The following is an 8,485-nucleotide window of genomic DNA, read 5'->3' on the forward strand; positions in this document are numbered from 1 at the left end:
TAACTTACTTTTTGGCAAAGTGTAAACAAAATTAGAAACTGCAAATCTTAGCAATGTCTTTTCCCACTGTTCTTATTGATGTTGCCTGCGTGGCACAGACAAGATGCTTGGATGATTCATTAGAAATGTCCAGAATCTTAATGTATGCATCACTGCTATCATTCAACAAAGCCTAGATTCTGCTAAACAGGCATAAGATAGCTTGATAGTATGGGAAAGATACAGATTCAACTAGAAACAATGGCTCCTATAAAATTTTATTATGGGAATTCCATCCTCAGGCTCCTGCTGCGTTTCTCAAAACAATGAAAGTGTCACACTATCAACTGCAAATTCTGCTCATTTTGGACATGCCTTCAACAAAAGAGACATGCTCACATCACAACTGAGCAATGCTGTCTTAATTAAGACTGACCTGTCTGTCACCCTCTCTTCTGACCTGAGGATGCCATTGTCCCAAGTTCACAGGCATATCTGCAGAGCCGATGCCATTAACTTGGACTCAGCTGAAAGGTATGTCAAGGGATTATCTATCACGTGGGTAAAGTCAATCCTTCTGCTAAGACAACTATCAAATGAATAGGATATTCTGCTAGCAACAAGTCAAATCACACATCGTTGTGAACAAATGCATCAACCTAGAATTTGCTTAGCTAATAATGTTTCGCGCTGGAAGTGTAAAGGTTTAAATCATTTCACCCAATGTGCAGTACAAAGATCTTAACCTGAACCAAGAATATACTCAGGTTATGGTCAATGACAATATAAACTCTCTAAACTGTTCATTGTGAAGTGAGGTATAGTATGCAGACAAAATTGGAGATCAGCCTCAAAACTTCATTGGTTCCAAGGCAAACATCATGCTACAGGGGGCTGCTGAGCAACTACGGGTGGGTTATCAAAGCACTGCTATCTGCCTTTGCGACATCTCATGTGAAGTCAAAAGACACTGACCTCAGATTCCTCCCAATTACTGACAATCAGCCACTGCTACTTAACCAGCATGATTCACATTGTCATGGCTCTCATACACATGATACACATAGGACACCCCAAAGCCAGAATACAAAGAGGATTTAATTCAGGTGCAAGACTTGGTTGCTTTCCAGGAAAATATTACAACCACAGATGTAATACAGAAATGTATACAGGAAAATTCCTTCTGCTATCATGGAAAAAAACATAAAAGTGTATGGAGTGACAAGGTGTCTAGCACGGATAAACAGTATGTGATTCTTGGATGTATCTAGCTCCAAAAGATTGCAACAAAGCATTCAAAGAAGAAAAGTTCCCCATACCAGCAGAAAAGAATATCAGAGGAGCCAAACCCACCCCCCATTTTCACCATCTCAGATGAGAAAGGTTATTTTTAATAAATATCCCTAGATGCAACATGAACATAGCTGTGCACACTGAGCTCTCCATTGGGGCAGCACAGTTTAATTACATTATCTTTTGTCATCAAATCAACCAGTGAAATATTCTAAGAAAAGAACCATGAATGTTTTGAAAATATTGAAGATGATCTATTTGATAACTGCTGCTTCTACAAAGCAGAGCATGATGACCTTTTAAAGAAGGTGATGGAGAGTCCTCTGGCAATGGGTGTTTCAACAAAGACAAAACACGGTTCATCATCAATGAGGTGAGCTACATGGGGCATGTCATCACTAAAGTAATGTGAAATTGGGAAAGAACTAGGTGGAGGCCATAATCAAGATGATAATGAGCACTTGAAGACAAAAAGATAGGCAGCCCAGTCAGGGTGTCCAGTGATAGTAAATCTCAAAGATATGAATCATGAATCCTATTTATCCCAAATAGAACTCATCTAGGAAGAAACAAGTTATTCAAGAAGAGATTTGGCTGCTGCTATGGCTACATCTGAGAGTCCAGCAGAATCCTTAGAAAACATCAGATGTGAGACTCAATTTTCCCCACTATTATCCAAGTCTCAAGAGGAACTGCTACATTTGTCCATTGTGGTGGGCAATGGTCTTGGAAAGATGAGTTTATATGATTACCTAACAAGTGTAAAGACTATGATATGAGTCAACTGTAAAGACTGAGCTTCACCAAGAGTCAAGTATTAGTAACTACCTACTCTGCACTGATAATAGTGTCAAAAAATAGATACACTTCAGAACTGAAAAAAGACAGATGTGATGTTTGTTACTGCACCTTTAAGAAATGGGCTGCAATAATTTCCTATAGTCCATTTGCCTGTTGAGTTTAAAAAAAAACACTGCAATAATTTCCTATAGTCCATTTGCCTGTTGAGTTTTAAAAAAAACATTTCCTACACCCAGTTTAAAGAAGTTTCTGGACTGAGAATCTGCTGGCCAATGCCCCAACAGAAAATAAGAACACTTTTTTTTCAGAGAAAACATGACATCCTATGAGGAAATCATGCACATGTATATTTCATCTTCAACTTCTCTATTTTATACATAATGTTTCAAGTACACTAATGCTCTGCCTTCCTAATCTCTTTTAGGGAGAACACTTGTATAGCAGAATTATGTAATTATATAGCATAATTATGCAGTAGAAATTCCTCCCACAGAAGGAGTGAAAGAAAACCACTGTAGTGTCATGGGTAAGGATTAGGATTGTGGTTTAGTTCACCTCAGCTACACAAACCCACTTGGTCATCCTCTTTCAGCCTAACCTACCTCACACGTTAAGTGGGAAAAATGGAAGGAGTGCTTGTGGACTTGTGACTTGGTCTTCAAACTTGGCCGTTTATGACTTGTGGACTTCAACCCCCAGAATTCCTCAGCAAGTATGTCTGGCTGAGGAATTCTAGGTGTTGAAGTCCACAAGTCATAAAAGAGCCAAGTTTGAAGACCTCTGGCATAACCCAAAAATCTGCACTATAATGCTTATTGACACCATAGCACAATGACCCTTCTCAGCAGTGTCCATAGACTCCATATTATTTTTTTAAGGCTTGAAATATCATGAGATCTCAAAATATGTCAGCTTTCCTACCTGAAATTTTGCAAAATGCTTCAACCTCTCAAAAGATTTGGCAATTTTCTGACATTTTGGCCATTTAGTTTTTTAAAATAAAATTACACTCTGTATCCTTACAGGGGCCACTTGCAATATTTTCATGAATTGTCTCTAGTTTCTACAATACAGGTTGGGAGTTATTGGTTTAGAATACTCCAATCAAAAATGCAGACTGTGAAAATGACTGTGAAAAGCCAAAGATCAATGTTTTTTTCTGTTGTTGTATGGGAGATATTATCCTAGGAACCATGGTGGCACAGTGGTTAGAATGCAATATAGCCAGCTAATTCTGTTGACTGCCAGGGGTTCAATCCTCACTGACTCAGCTTTTCATCCTTCCAAGGTCAGTAAAATGAGGACCCAGACTGTTGGAGGCAATATGTTGACTCTGTAAACCGCTTAGAGAAGGCTGTAAAGCTCTGTGAAGTGGAATATAAGTCTGTTATTGCTATTGCTATCTAGGATCCCCTTGTATCCTGTTTGTTCAAATACACTCATATTCCTAGAACAGTACCAAGAATTGTCTACAAGTCCATTTGTCTCCTTTGTAGGTAGCAGTGCTTAGTTAAAAGCTCTCTTTATTGATTACACTCAAAGTAGAATCTATCCTAGGAAGAGTATTAGTACAAAGGGTCAATAGCTACTTGCTTATAATCTCTTAAATTTAAGAGTCCCAGTCAACGGCCTGATTGGGAATTAAATGAAAGTATTGGATTTTTCCAACTAAGAGCAAATGTATTGAGCAAGGCAGAGAAAGCTAATATTTTTATGTCTAATGCTTCCCTTTGTGCATTGTCTATGTTTAAAAGAAGCATTATGTTCTGCCACTATACTTCTCATTTTTGAGATGGGAATTACAAGGAAAATGATGACACTTCTATAGTAAACCTCATGAAATTATAACTCAGGAGATTCTACGACTTTTAGCAAAAAGTGGAATGGGTTAAAGTATCAATTAGGCAAAACCTAACTTTGTCAGGGATCTAACTGATTGGTGTTTCAGATGTAACATTTGCCTTTTCGACACTGTTGAGTGTCATCTATGTGTATCATAAACAGGTCTGATTCATAAGGGACAATGTGAGAACTTCCACATGCTTCACATAGCTTCATTTTCTTTAATAAATATTTTACCTACTACCTTTCAACAAAATTTCCTAAGTAGTTAAAAGTGACACATCACACAGGTATGAGAAACACAAAATGTGGAACCTAGGAAGATCTTGAGAATGAGTCAAGCTGAAAAGACTGCCAAATTGAGGAACAGTTGTGTGAAGCTTTGCTATCTCGAACTCATGAATAGAACATTTCTGATCATACACTGATCAAATTCTATCACCCACTGAAATGTATTCATACTTTTCGCTCATATAAAACACAATTTGTTTGAGAACCCTTCCATGAATGTTTAATCTTAGCTAATCTGTTTTTTTTCCTAAAAGGATTACAAAGGAATCTATTTTTCTAACTCCAACCTAAAATTGCAATCCTTTGGACATCCATCTGGAAATAACTCTGTGTGGCTCATTTGAATAAATATGCAAGAGAAGGAAGACAGGAAGCAGAAGGCAAATTTCAGACAACACAAAATGAAATGAAATAACCACATTGATATTAATTTCCCAATAAATTCCAAGTTACTATTTCTGAGTAAACTATCTACCAGAACACATGGTAGAATATTATTACGGTGATTATTTACATTTATAGACTGCTGAATCCCTAAGGACTCTCAATAAGAGAAAATAACTCTGCCTGAGGTGGCCACTGGATGGACCGAGTAACTTACTCAGAAGCTGCCGTTGCTGGTCCCAAGCCCAGATAAAGGAGGAGGGTTAGGGTTAGGGCTAACAACCCTACCCTGTAAAAACCTGACTGCTATGGAAACAGAAAGTAGAAACCAAAAACCACACCAAAACTGGGGTATCAACACTGACCCATCCTTGATGACGGTGCTGCAACACCCAATGCTGAGCTTCATGTTGAGTGCCAAAACTACCACAAGAATAAGAAAAGATTCATATGAAAAAAACAAAAGAAAAAACATCCTGGTAAAAGTCCACAAATTAATGAATACCACAGATAAGATTAAATTAACCAAATCAAACTATAACCAATCTATGATGAATGAAGGCTCAAATGCTTTCTGTTTTTATAGGAATATCTATTAAAATAAATGAACAAATTCAGAACAGGTTGGAGACTTGCTAGGGGCTACCCTGAGTATATGTGCCTCTATGAAAACTAGAATAACAAGAATCATTATTAGAAAGTAAGATTCTGTGATGCACAAATATATTGTAATTGAAGACTTTTGGGGGGAAACACACCCATATTAGTCTGAATATGATCCCTAATGTATGCATTTAAAATAGTACCATAACTGCAACACTTGAACGATCTGTAACACAACCGATTATAATGAAACTATACACAAAAGGCCCATGTAGTAGCTTTTGATTCCATTTCCTAAAAGTCAAGTTTGAAAGAAAATATTTTGAGCCACCCGTCTGTCTAAACCTGCTGCAGATTATAGCAATCTGAAACTACAGAAGGAATAACAGGAGCAGAGTAGATAGTTACAAATAGAATAGAGTGTGTTGATTCATCAGACTTTGCTGACTTTGGAAGGAAAGATGGAGATTCTGAAAGGCAAAAGCTACCCATCGAAGATCAGGCCCTTTCTCCCTTTCTTTGCATTCCGATACCAGCAGGGTGGTCAGCAACAATCTGCTAAAACAATCTGTGAAGTAGCCGAAATTTCAGATGCCATTTCCAATGGGTGGAAAGGGCGGTGGCAGATTTTGACTCAATCTAGCTAGATCCCTTCTGTTGCTCTTGCCTAATCAGAAACAAGCATCCTGTTGGTTGTCTATCTCTATAGAAGCTACTATTCCCCCCCCACACACACACACTAGGTCCAGGTGTGTGTGTGTGATAGTGATATCTCTGGGTCCCTAAGTGGACCCAAGTCTTTCCTCCAATTTCATGCGTTCTCAGAAGAGCAGTTGGGAAGAAGGAGCTAAATAGGTCGCAGCCAAGCAGAAGAAACTCAGTGAACTGGAAAGAGCAGGAAATGTATTTTTTGGTTGACACTAGGAAAAGCTCTGCACCCCACCACCTCAGTCACAAGTGTGTGTGTGCGCATGTATGTGTTATCTGTGGGTGCAGGTATCCTCTTCACATCAAGGCTGCTACTCTAGAATCCATTTCTTTTCCTTTCCTTCTTATCAATGCTATGATGTTTGTAGAAATAGTTTACGAAAGGAATGCCAATTCCTTATAGAGAGTGGTTGAAAGGAGAATGGAGGAAGAAAGTGGGAGAGGAGAGGAGAGGATTCTATAGATATTCCAAAGAGACTGGGGAAGGCAAAGCAAGTTCCAGCATTGTATTATCTCCTGGTAAGAAAGGGGGGGAATGTCTCTTTTTATATCTCCAAAGGACGCTTAAGCTTCCTCCTCTCCCCTGCCTTCTCACCTTTCTTTCTCCCAACCTTTCCTTTCCTAAGGTCCTCTTTTAAGCGCCTCCAACGTTTCCCCGTCTCTTCTGCCTTCTTGCCTCGGCCAGGTTCAAACCCTTCGCTCCAACCCCTCAGCATCTTCCCGCCGGCAGCGTGAGGAGGGCAGGTCCAGGGAAGCCACCACGCCGAGCCTCTCCCTATTCTCCTTCCCTCCCAGCCCTTTCTGCATCACTGGAGAGAAACAACATTTCCCCACCACAGACACACACACACACACACAGAGAGAGAGAGAGAGAGAGAGAGAGAGAGAGAGAGAGAGAGAGAGAGAGAGAGAGAGAGAGAGAGAGAACACACTCGCGCGTGCGCGCGCACTCCCTCTCTCTTTTTCTCTCTCTCACACACACACACATACACACACCGAGGCACCCAAGAAATCCAGACGCGCACCTCTGGCCGCCGCCAGCCCCACCAGTTTCTCCCTTCGGCGCTCCGCGCAGACAGGCAGGCAACCCCTTCCTCCCTGCCTTTCGCCTCCCTCCCGGTTCGCCTGGTCGAGATCGAGGTCTATCTCTATAGGCACCGGTCTATAAAGCAGACATTTTGGTGCCAGCGATTTGTCCAAGGCGGAGGGTTGAAAGGAGAGAGAAAAGAACGGTCCATCTTACCCACCCCCGCCTGGTGGTGTGTGCTTGGCACTGAACGGTCCCGGGGAAAAGGCTGGTGCAGCTGGTCCCTAGCGGAGCTGGTTTGCTGCCATCCGCCCAACTTCAGCACCCAGCCGGCAGGGAAAGACAGAGAGAGAGAGAGAGAGAAAGAGAGAGAGAGAGAGAGGGAGGGAGGGAGGGAGGGAGGGAAGGAAGGAGGGAGGGAGGAAAGGAGGGAGAGGGGCAAGCGAGGAAGGGAGGGTGGGGAGCAGAGGCTCCGGGCGCGCATGCGCTTTTTAATAGCGCTGGCCTCGGCGGAGGAGCTGGAGTTTCCCTGCTTCGTTCAAGCGTGACTCATTCCGCCCCCCCCTCCCTCGGCTTCTTCTTTCCCCCCCGGAGATTCCGAGGAGGAGGGGGAGCGGGGGGGGGGCGAGGGCAAGCGGGAGCGACCCAGCCAGGATTGGGCGAAGAGAGCGGCCGGCCCTTAGGATCCGCGGGGAGGAGAGGTGGGGGGAAGGAGCGGGAAGATCTCCGGCGACGGCTCTCTCGAGCAAGCCTCTGCGTGGCGGGGCGCCTTGGCCACGTGTTTTAGTGGGATGCAGGCTCTCGCGTACAGGTGAGCGGCGGGTGACAAGCTGCAGCTTCGGCAGGGAGATAGATGCTCTGGAAGGGAACCCAGCGCTGCCATAGAAGCGAATAGGGTTTCCACGGTACTTTATGTCGGATAGCGGAGAGGCAGGGAACCTGAGCGTGACGCTGCCCCACACTAACAGAATAAGCATTAAAACGAACATCTCTTTAAAAAATATATATATTTAAAACTATTAGAGCGGGATCTAATCGAATGCTTGCGACAGTCGGGTGGTTTTTTGTTTAATAATAATAATGATGATGATGATGATGAAGAAGAAGAAGAAGAAGAAGAAGAAGAAGAAGAAGAAGAAGAAGAAGAAGAAGAAGAAGAAGAAGTTGTAAGGGAGCTTGGAGGTCATCTAGTCCAACCCCCTGCTCAGGCAGGAAACCCTATACCATTTCAGGCAAATGGCTGTCCAGTCTCTTCTTAAAAACTTCCAGTGTTGGAGCATTCACCACTTCTGGAGGCAAGTTGTTCCACTGATTAATTGTTCTAATTGTCAGGAAGTTTCTCCTTAGTTCTAGGTTGCTTCTCTCTTTGATTAGTTTCCATCCGTTGCTTCTTGTCCTGCCTTCAGGTGCTTTGGAGAATAGCTTGACTCCCTCCTCTTTGTGACAGCCCCTGAGATATTGGAACACTGCTATCATGTCACCCCTCACCCTTCTCTTCGTTAAACTACACATACCCAATAACAGCAACCGTTCCCTATGTTTTAGCCTCCAGTCACC

The 8,485-nt window shown here is 42.3% G+C and overlaps 1 protein-coding gene across 1 annotated transcript in view; it reads right to left on the reverse strand.

Moving 5' to 3' along the window:
* Window positions 1-7,260, reverse strand: part of RGS17 (regulator of G protein signaling 17) — a gene marked incomplete at its 3' end in the record, with an annotated part of 70,389 nt that extends 63,129 nt beyond the window's left edge. Inside the window, exon 1 of the mRNA XM_081315105.1 lies at window positions 7,149-7,260. The remainder of the gene's footprint in view (window positions 1-7,148) is intronic.
* Window positions 7,261-8,485: the final 1,225 nt, after the last annotated feature.

This window comes from Vipera berus (genome assembly GCF_964194415.1).
Source record: "Vipera berus genome assembly, chromosome: 1".
Classification (NCBI taxonomy): Eukaryota; Metazoa; Chordata; class Lepidosauria; order Squamata; family Viperidae; genus Vipera; species Vipera berus.